General features: G+C 40.4%; 1 non-coding gene across 1 annotated transcript; it reads right to left on the bottom strand.

Annotated features, from left to right (window-relative positions):
• Positions 1-950: 950 nt before the first annotated feature.
• LOC130964066 (small nucleolar RNA R71) lies at positions 951-1058 on the bottom strand. The gene has a single exon (XR_009080177.1). It is a non-coding gene; the product is annotated as a small nucleolar RNA R71 (small nucleolar RNA).
• Positions 1059-11580: the final 10522 nt, after the last annotated feature.

Raw genomic sequence — 11580 nt, 5'->3', positions numbered from 1 at the left:
TCTTCTCAATCACATCTTTTTAAGACCATAACTTTTCAATCATATTTTTTTTATCACATCTTTTTCAAAATAGTTTTCAATCAAATCTTTTTAAACTTCTAATTTCAAAATCTTTTTCAAAAATCACTTGATTTCTTTTTCACTTTGAATTTTCGAAAATTATCAATCAAATTTTCAAAATGTTTTCAAAATCTTTTGATTGAATTTTCGAAAATTCTCTTCCCTCCTTCTCACATCCTTCTATTAATGGAGTACCACTCCTTCTTAATGCACAATTCGAACCTTACCTAATTAAAGTTCGAATTCTTCTTCTCCTTCTTTCTTCTATTTTTCTTTTCCTCTGACACTTCAAGGAATCTCTATACTGTGACATAGAGGATTCCACATATTCTTGTTCTCTTCTCTTTCTTATGAGCAGGAGCAGAGACAAAGGCATTCTTGTTGAAGCTGACCCTGAACCTGAAAGGACCTTGAAGAGAAAGCTAAGAGAAGCCAAAGCACAACTCTCTTTAGAGGACCTGACCGAATTCTTCAAAGAAGAAACCATGGCAGCCGAAAACAACAACAATGCCAACAATGCAAAGAAGGTGCTGGGTGACTTTACTGCACCTACTCCCAATTTCTATGGGAGAAGCATCTCTATCCCTGCCATTGGAGCAAACAACTTTGAGCTTAAGCCTCAGTTAGTTTCTCTAATGCAATAGAATTGCAAGTTCCATGGACTTCCAATGGAAGATCCTCATCAGTTTTTAGCTGAGTTCTTGCAAATCTGTGACACAGTCAAGACTAATGGGGTTGACCCTGAGGTCTACAGACTGATGCTATTCCCTTTTGCTGTAAGAGACAGAGCTAGGACATGGTTGGACTCACAACCTAAAGAAAGCCTGGACTCTTGGGAAAAGCTAGTCAATGCCTTCTTGGCAAAGTTCTTTCCACCTCAAAAATTGAGTAAGCTTAGAGTGGAAGTCCAAACCTTCAGACAGAAGGATGGAGAATCCCTCTATGAAGCCTGGGAAAGATACAAACAATTAATCAGAAAATGTCCTTCAGACATGCTTTCTGAATGGAGCATCATAGGTATTTTCTATGATGGTCTCTCTGAACTATCCAAGATGTCTTTGGATAGCTCTGCTGGAGGATCTCTTCATCTGAAGAAGACGCCTACAGAGGCTCAAGAGCTAATTGAAATGGTTGCAAATAACCAATTCATGTACACTTCTGAAAGGAATCCTGTGAACAATGGGACAAGTCAGAAGAAAGGACTTCTTGAGATTAACACTCTGAATGCCATACTGGCTCAGAATAAGATATTGACTCAACAAGCCAATTTGATTTCTCAAAGTCTGTCTGGAATGCAAAATGCACCTGGCAGTACTAAGGAAGCTTCCTCTAAGGAAGAAGCTTATGATCCTGAGAACCCTTCAATGGAAGAGGTGAATTACCTAGGAGAACCCTATGGAAACACCTACAATTCTTCATGGAGAAATCACCCAAATTTCTCATGGAAGAATCAAGAGAGACCTCAACAAGGTTTCAATAATAATGGTGGAAGAAACAGGTTTAACAATAGCAAGCCTTTTCCATCATCTTCTCAGTAACAGACAGAGAGTTCTAAGCAGAATACCTCTGACTTAGCAACAATGGTCTCTGATCTAATCAAAACCACTCAAAGTTTCATGAATGAAACAAGGTCCTCCATCAGAAATTTGGAAGGACAAGTGGGACAGCTGAGCAAGAAAATTACTGAACTCCCTCCTAGTACTCTCCCAAGTAATACAGAAGAAAATCCAAAAGGAGAGTGCAAAGCCATAAACATGGCCGAATATGGAGAGGAAAGAGAGGAGGTGGACGCCACTGAGGAAGACCTCAATGGGCGTGCACCAACCTCCTCTGAGTTCCCCAATGAGGAACCATGGGAATCTGAGGCTCAAAATGAGATCATAGAGATTCCATTGGACTTACTTCTGCCTTTCATGAGCTCTGATGAGTATTCTCCCTCTGAAGAGGATGAGTATGTCACTGAAGAGCAAGTTGCTAAGTACCTTGGAGCAATCATGAAGCTAAATGACAAGTTATTTGGAAATGAGACTTGGGAAGATGAACCTCCCTTGCTCACCAAAGAACTGGATGACTTGTCTAGGCAGAGATTACCTCAAAAGAGACAAGATCCTGGGAAGTTTTCAATACCTTGTACCATAGGCACCATGACCTTCAAGAAAGCTCTGTGTGACTTAGGGTCAAGTGTAAACCTCATGCCTCTCTCTGTAATGGAGAAGCTAGGGATCTTTGAGGTACAAGCTGCAAGAATCTCACTAGAGATGGCAGACAACTCAAGAAAACAAGCCTATGGACTTGTAGAGAATGTTTTGGTAAAAGTTGAAGACCATTACATCCCTACTGATTTCATAGTCCTAGAGACTGGGAAGTGCATGGATGAATCCATCATCCTTGGCAGACCCTTCCTAGCCACAGCAAAGGCTGTGATTGATGTTGATAGAGGTGAACTAATCATTCAAGTGAATGAAGAATCCTTGGTGTTTAAGGCTCAAGGATATCCCTCTGTCACCATGGAGATGAAGCTTGAAGAGCTTCTCTCAAATCAGAGACAAACAGAGCCCCCACAGTCAAACTCTAAGTTTGGTGTTGGGAGGCCACAACCAAACTCTAAGTTTGGTGTTGAACCCCCACATTCAAACTCTAAGTTTGGTGTTGGGAGGTTCCCACATTGCTCTGATCATTTGTGAGGCTCCATGAGAGTCCTCTGTCAAGCTAATGACATTAAAGAAGCGCTTGTTGGGAGGCAACCCAATGATTATATTTTATATATTTCTCTTTGTTATTTTATGTTTTTTGTAGGTTGATGATCATAAGAAGTCACAAAATCCATTGAAAAAGCAAAAACAGAATGAAAAACAGGAAGAAAAACAGCACACCCTGGAGGAAGAACTCACTGGCGTTTAAACGCCAGTGAGGCTAGCAGTTGGGCGTTTAACGCCCAGTCTGGCACCATTCTGGGCGTTTAACGCCAGAAAGGGGCACCAGACTAGCGTTAAACGCCAGAAAAGGGCAAGAACCTGGCGTTAAACGCCAGAAATGGGCACCAGCCCGGCGTTTAACGCCAGAATTGGCTCAAAACGTGGATTTTGATGCTATTTGGTGCAGGGATGACTTTTCCTTGACACCTAAGGATCTGTGGACCCCACAGGATCCCTACCAACCCCACCACCCTCTCCTCTTCTTCACCCATTCACCAATCACCTCAATGCCTCTTCACCACTCACATCCATCTCCTCCATTTCTTCTTCTTCTACTCTCTTCTTTCTTCTTTTGCTCGAGGACGAGCAAACCTTTTAAGTTTGGTGTGGTAAAAGCATTGCTTTTTTGTTTTTCCATAACCATTTATGGCATCCAAAGCCGGTTCAACTGAGAAGGCATGACCTCAAGCCCATCACTAAGAAGAAGATGGAGCAAACAAGAGACCCCTCTCATCAAGAAATCCCTGAGATACCTCAAGGGATGCACTCTCCTCCACAAGACTACTGGGAGCAAATTAACACCTCCCTAGGAAAATTAAGTTCCAACATGGGACAACTAAGGGTGGAGCACCAAGAACATGCCATCCTCCTCCATGAAATTGGAGAAGATCAAAGGATCATGAGAGAGGAGCAACAAAGACAAGGAAGAGACATTGATGAGCGGATAATTTGTATGCTTTTTGGCATTGTTTTTAGTATGTTTTTAGTATCTTTTAGTTAGTTTTTAGTATATTTTTATTAGTTTTTAATTAAAATTCACTTTTCTGGACTTTACTATGAGTTTGTGTGTTTTTCTGTGATTTCAGATATTTTCTGGCTGAAATTGAGGGATCTGAGCAAAAATCTGATCCAGAGACTCAAAAGGACTGCAGATGCTGTTGGATTCTGACCTCCCTGCACTCGAAGTGGATTTTCTGGAGCTACAGAAGCCCAATTGGCGCGCTCTCAACGGCGTTGGAAAGTAGACATCCTGGGCTTTCCAGCAATATATGATAGTCCATACTTTGCCCAAGATTTGATGGCCCAAACCGGCGTTCAAAGTCACCTACAGAAATCCCAGCGTTAAACGCCGGAACTGGCACCTAAATGGGAGTTAAACGCCCAAACTGGCATAAAAGCTGGAGTTAAACGCCAAGAAGAGTCTCTACACGAAAATTACTTCATTGCTCAGCCCAAGCACACACCAAGTGGGCCCGGAAGTGGATTTTTTATGTCATTTACTCACCTTTGTACACCTTAGGCTACTAGTTTTCTATATATAGAACCTTTTACTATGTATTTTCATCTTTGGACATCTAGTCTTAGATCATTTTGGGGGCTGGCCATTCGGCCATGCCTAGACCTTGTGCTTATGTATTTTCAACGGTGGAGTTTCTACACACCATAGATTAAGGTGTGGAGCTCTGCTGTACCTCGAGTATTAATGCAATTACTATTGTTCTTCCATTCAATTCCGCTTGTTCTTTATCCAAGATATCACTTGTTCTTCAACATGATGAAGGTGATGATTGACGCCCATCACCATTCTCACTCATGAACAAGGTGACTGACAACCATTCTTGTTCTACAAGCATCTGAGGTTTAGTGAATATCTCTTGGATTCTTTAATCGGAATCCTCGTGGTATAGGCAGGACCTGATGGCAGCATTCAAGAGAATCCGGAAGGTCTAAACCTTGTCTGTGGTATTCTGAGTAGGATTCAATGACTGAATGACTGTGACGTGCTTCAAACTCCTGAGGGTGGGGCGTTAGTGACAGACGCCAAAAGAATCAATGGATTCTATTCCGATCTGATTGAGAACCGACAGATGGATTCCGCTATGCTGTGACCAGAGCATATGCAATCGTTTCCAATGAGAGGATGGGAGGTAGCTGCTGACAACAGTGAAACCCTACACGAGCTTGCCATGGAAAGGAGTAAGAAGGATTGGATGAAGACATTAGGAAAGCAGAGAGACGGAAGGGAAGGCATCTTCATATGCTTGTCTGAAGCTCTTACACCAATGATATACATAAGTATCTCTATCTTTATCTTTATGTTATTTTCGTTCATCATCTATACCCATTTGAGTCTGCCTGACTGAGATTTACAAGATGACCATAGCTTGCTTCATACCACCAATCTCCGTGGGATCGACCCTTACTCGCATAAGGTATTACTTGGACGACCCAGTGCACTTGCTGGTTAGTTGTGCGAAGTTGTAGTGATCACAATTTCGCGCACCAAGTTTTTGGCGCCGTTGCCGGGGATTGTTCTTGTGTATGGACAACTGACGGTTCATCTTGTTGCTTAGATTAGGTATTTTTCTTCAGAGTTCTTAAGAATGAATTCTAGTGTTTCAAAGTGATGTTCTTATCATCACCAAAGCTGATTGATTCTCATCAATTTAGCTCTTGAATGCAATGTCCTGCTGAAGCTTAGCCGGCCATGTCTAATTCCTTTAGACTAAAGCTTTAGACTAACATTGCATGATTCCTGGAATTCTCATTAAGAATTTTGATACCTTTATTTTCCTTTTCACTTAATTTTCGAAAAAGCACAAAAAAAAAATATTTTACGAAATCATAAAATCCAAAAATATGTCTTGTTTGAGTCTAGAGTCTCATCTTAAGTTTAGTATCAATTGCATGTTTCTGTTCTTATTGCATTCATGCATGTGTCCTCATTGATCTTCAAGTTGTTCTTGATGATTTTCTTGTTTTGATCTTTGAATTCTATTGACTTGAGTGTTTTGTGTTTCTCATATGCATTCTCATGTAGTTAGTGTCAATAGTATACAAACTGCTAAGTTTGGTGTCTTGCATGCATTGTTATTTGATTCTTGTTGCATTTCAATTATTAAAAATCCAAAAATATTTTTAATTTGTGTCTTTTCAAGTCAATAATACAGAGAATTGAAGATTCAGAACATACTGCAGAGGAATCACACAGAAAAAGCTGGGCATTCAAAAATGCCCAGTGAAGAAGACAGACTGGCGTTTAAACGCCAGCCAGGTGCCTGGCTGGGCGTTTAACGCCCAAAAGGGTAGTAGTTTGGGCGTTAAACGCCAGAATGTGCACCATTCTGGGCGTTTAACGCCAGGATGGTGCTAGGGGAAGATTTTGTTTTCAAAATCAATTTTTTTCAAGTTTTCAAAGTTTTTCAAAATCAAATCTTTTTCAAATCATATCTTTGCAATCAAATGTTTTCAAATTCAATTTCTTTCCTTTTTCAAAGATACTTACTAACAATTAATGATTTGATTGAACATTTTTTGCCTTTTCTGTTAAGGAAGGTTTTATGTTTGAATCATATCTTTTCTTGTTAGGCAAGTCATTAATTTTTAAAATCATATCTTTTCAAATTGTTTTCAAATCATATCTTTTAAAATTGTTTTCAAATCATATTTTCTCAATCACATTTTTTTAAAAAACCAATCATATCTTCTTAATCACATCTTTTTCAAAATAGTTTTCAATCAATCTTTTTAACTTCTAATTTCAAAATCTTTTTCAAAAATCACTTGATTTCTTTCCCACTCTTATTTTCGAAAATCAATTAAGTGTTTTTCAAAATGTTTTCAAAATCTTTTACTTAAATTTTCGAAAATTACTTCCCTTCTTCTCACATCCTTCTGTTTATGGACTAACACTATCCCTTAAGGCAAAATTCGAACTCCATCTTTTTCTGATAAGTTCGAATTTTCTACTTCTGTCTTCTACTCTTCTTTTCCTCTGACACTTAAAGGAATCTCTATACTGTGACATAGAGGATTCTACATTTTCTTGTTCTCTTCTCTTTCTTATGAGCAGGAACAAAGACAAAGGCATTCTTGTTGAAGCTGACCCTGAACCCGAAAGGACCTTGAAGAGAAAGCTAAGAGAAGCCAAAGCACAACTCTCTTTAGAGGACCTGACCGAATTCTTCAAAGAAAAAGAAGACATGGCAGCCGAAAACAACAACAATGCCAACAATGCAAGGAAGGTGCTGGGTGACTTTACTGCACCTACTCCCGACTTCTATGGGAGAAGCATCTCTATCCCTGCCATTGGAGCAAACAACTTTGAGCTTAAGCCTCAATTAGTTTCTCTAATGCAACAGAATTGCAAGTTCCATGGACTTCCAATGGAAGATCCTCATCAGTTCTTAGCTGAATTCTTGCAAATCTGTGACACAGTCAAGACTAATGGGGTAGACCCTGAGGTCTATAGACTGATGCTATTCCCTTTTGCTGTAAGAGACAGAGCTAGAATATGGTTGGACTCTCAACCTAAAGAAAGCCTGAACTCTTGGGAAAAGCTAGTCAATGCCTTCTTGGCAAAGTTCTTTCCACCACAAAGATGGAGTAAGCTTAGAGTGGAAGTCCAAACCTTCAGACAGAAGGATGGAGAATCCCTCTATGAAGCTTGGGAAAGATACAAACAACTAATCAGAAAATGTCCTTCAGACATGCTTTCTGAATGGAGCATCATAGGTATTTTCTATGATGGTCTCTCTGAACTATCCAAGATGTCTTTGGATAGCTCTGCTAGAGGATCTCTTCATCTGAAGAAGACGCCTGCAGAGGCTCAAGAGCTAATTGAAATGGTTGCAAATAACCAATTCATGTACACTTCTGAAAGGAATCCTGTGAATAATGGGACTAATCAGAAGAAAGGAGTTCTTGAGATTGACACTCTGAATGCCATACTGGCTCAGAATAAGATATTGACTCAATAAGTCAATTTAATTTCTCAAAGTCTGTCTGGAATGCAAAATGCACCTGGCAGTACTAAAGAGGCTTCATCTGAGGAAGAAGCTTATGATCCTGAGAACCCTTCAATGGAAGAGGTGAACTACCTAGGAGAACCCTATGGAAACACCTCTAATTCTTCATGGAGAAATCACCCAAATTTCTCATGGAAGAATCAAGAGAGACCTCAACAAGGTTTCACCAATAATGGTGGAAGAAACAGGTTTAGCAATGGCAAGCCTTTTCCATCATCTTCTCAGCAACAGACAGAGAGTTCTAAGCAAAATACCTCTGACTTAGCAACAATGGTCTCTGATCTAATCAAAACCACTCAAAGTTTCATGACTGAAACAAGGTCCTCCATCAAAAATTTGGAAGGACAAGTGGGTCAGCTGAGCAAGAAAGTTACTGAACTCCCTCCTAGTACTCTCCCAAGTAATACAGAAGAAAATCCAAAGGGAGAGTGCAAAGCCATAAATATGGCCAAATATGGAGAGGAAAGAGAGGGGGTGGACGCCACTAAGGAAGACCTCAATGGGCGTGCACCAATCTCCTCTGAGTTCCCCAATGTGGAACCATGGGAATCTGAGGCTCAAAATGAGACCATAGAGATTCCATTGGACTTACTTCTGCCTTTCATGAGCTCTGATGAGTATTCTTCCTCTGAAGAGGATGAGTATGTCACTAAAGAGCAAGTTGCTCAATACCTTGGAGCAATCATGAAGCTAAATGGCAAGTTATTTGGAAATGAGACTTGGGAGAATGAACCTCCTTTGCTCACCAAAGAACTGGATGACTTGTCTAGGCAGAAATTACCTCAAAAGAGACAAGGTCCTGGGAAGTGCATGGATGAATCCATCATCCTTGGCAGACCCTTCCTAGCCACAGCAAAGGCTGTGATTGATGTTGATGGAGGTGAACTGATCATTCAAGTGAATGAAGAATCCTATGTGTTTAAGGCTCAAGGATATCCCTCTATCATCATGGAGAGGAAGCATGAAGAGCTTCTCTCAAAACAGAGCCAAGCAGAGCCCCCACAGTCAAACTCTAAGTTTGGTGTTGGGAGGCCACAACCAAACTCTAAGTTTGGTGTTGAACCCCCACATTCAAACTCTAAGTTTGGTGTTGGGAGGTTCCAACACGGTTCTGAGTATCTCTGAGGCTCCATGAGAGTCCTCTATCAAGCTAATGACATTAAAGAAGCGCTTGTTGGGAGGCAACCCAATGTTTTATAGTTAACTATTTTCTTTTGTTATTTTATGATTTTTGTAGGTTGATGATCATAAGAAGTCACAAAATCAATTGAAAAAGCAAAAACAGAATGAAAAACAGGAAGAAAAACAGCACACCCTGGAGGAAGAACTCACTGGCGTTTAAACGCCAGTGAGGCTAGCAGTTGGGCGTTTAACGCCCAGTCTGGCACCATTCTGGGCGTTTAACGCCAGAAAGGGGCACCAGACTGGCGTTAAACGCCAGGAAAGGGCTAGAACCTGGCGTTAAACGCCAGAAATGGGCACCAGCCCGGCGTTTAACGCCAGAAATGGCTCAAAACGTGGATTTTGATGCCATTTGGTGCAGGGATGACTTTTCCTTGACACCTAAGGATCTGTGGACCCCACAGGATCCCCACCAACCCCACCACTCTCTCTTCTTCTTCACCCATCCACCATTCACCTCAATACCTCTTCACCACCTTCATCTCCTCCATCTCTTCTTCTTCTACTCTCTTCTTTCTTCTTTTGCTCGAGGACGAGCAAACCTTCTAAGTTTGGTGTGGTAAAAGCATTGCTTTTTGTTTTTCCATAACCATTTATGGCATCCGAAGCCGGTTCAACTGAGAAGGCATGACCTCAAGCCCATCACTAAGAAAAAGATGGAGCAAACAAGAGACCCCTCTCATCATGAGATCCCTGAGATGCACTTTCCTCCACAAGACTATTTGGGAGCAACTAAACACCTCCCTAGGAGAGTTGAGTTCCAACATGGGACAACTAAGGGTGGAGCACCAAGAACATGCCATCCTCCTCCATGAAATTAGAGAAGATTAAAGAATCATGAGAGAGGAGCAACAAAGACAAGGAAGAGACATTGAGGAGCTCAAGCACTCCATAGGATCTTCAAGAAGAAGAAAGAGCCGCCATCACTAAGGTGGACCCGTTCTTTAATCTCCTTGTTCTTTATTCTTCTGTTTTTCGAAAATTATGCTTTATGTTTATCCATGTTTGTGTCTTATGATCATTAGTGTCTTAGTGTCTATGCCTTAAAGCTATGAATATGAATCCAACACCTTTCTTAAATGAAAACTGTTTTATCACAAAAGAACAAGAAGTACAGGATTTCAAATTCATCTTTAAAACTAGCTTAATTAGTTTGATGTGGTGACAATACTTGTTGTTTTCTGAATGTATGCTTAAACAGTGCATATGTCTTTTGAATTTGGGGTTCATGAATGTTAAAATTGTTGGCTCTTGAAAGAATGATGAAAAAGGAGACATGTTACTGAGGATTTGAAAAATCATAAAATGATTCTTGAAGCAAGAAAAAGCAGTGAATACAAAAAAAAAAAAAAAAAAAAAAAAAAAGGGAAAAGAAAGAAAAAGAAAGAAATAAAGTTGTGATCCAAGGCAATAAGAGTGTGCTTAAGAACCCTGGACACCTCTAATTGGGGACTTTAGCAAAGCTGAGTCACAATCTGAAAAGGTTCACCCAATTATGTGTCTGTGGCATGTATGTATCCGGTGGTAATACTGGAAGACAGAGTGCTTTGGGCCACGGCCAAGACTCAATAAGTAGCTGTGTTCAAGAATCATCATACTTAACTAGGAGAATCAATAACACTATCTGGATTCGGAGTTCCTAAAGAAGCCAATCATTCTGAATTTCAAAGGATAAAGTGAGATGCCAAAACTGTTCGGAGGCAAAAAGCTACTAGTCCCGCTCATCTAATTTGGAGCTTAGTTTCATTGATAATTTGGAGTCTATAGTATATTCTCTTCTTTTTATCTTATTTGATTTTCAGTTGCTTGGGGACAAGCAACAATTTAAGTTTGGTGTTGTGATGAGCGGATAATTTGTATGCTTTTTGGCATTGTTTTTAGTATGTTTTTAGTATCTTTTAGTTAGTTTTTAGTATATTTTTATTAGTTTTTAATTAAAATTCACTTTTCTGGACTTTACTATGAGTTTGTGTGTTTTTCTGTGATTTCAGGTATTTTCTGGCTGAAATTGAGGGATCTGAGCAAAAATCTGATCCAGAGACTCAAAAGGACTGCAGATGCTGTTGGATTCTGACCTCCCTGCACTCGAAGTGGATTTTCTGGAGCTACAGAAGCCCAAGTGGCGCGCTCTCAACGGCGTTGGAAAGTAGACATCCTGGGCTTTCCAGCAATATATGATAGTCCATACTTTGCCCAAGATTTGATGGCCCAAACCGGCGTTCAAAGTCACCTACAGAAATCCCAGCGTTAAACGCCGGAACTGGCACCTAAATGGGAGTTAAACGCCCAAACTGGCATAAAAGCTGGAGTTAAACGCCAAGAAGAGTCTCTACACGAAAAATGCTTCATTGCTCAGCCCAAGCACACACCAAGTGGGCCCGGAAGTGGATTTTTATGTCATTTACTCACCTTTGTACACCTTAGGCTACTAGTTTTCTATATATAGAACCTTTTACTATTGTATTTTCATCTTTGGACATCTAGTTCTTAGATCATTTTGGGGGCTGGCCATTCGGCCATGCCTAGACCTTGTGCTTATGTATTTTCAACGGTGGAGTTTCTACACACCATAGATTAAGGTGTGGAGCTCTGCTGTACCTCGAGTATTAATGCAA

The sequence above is a fragment of the Arachis stenosperma genome, chromosome 2 (genome assembly GCF_014773155.1).
Source record: "Arachis stenosperma cultivar V10309 chromosome 2, arast.V10309.gnm1.PFL2, whole genome shotgun sequence".
NCBI classification, from domain to species: domain Eukaryota; kingdom Viridiplantae; phylum Streptophyta; class Magnoliopsida; order Fabales; family Fabaceae; genus Arachis; species Arachis stenosperma.
Note: the sequence above shows the minus strand (reverse complement) of the source record. Positions and strands in the feature narration are given on the sequence as shown.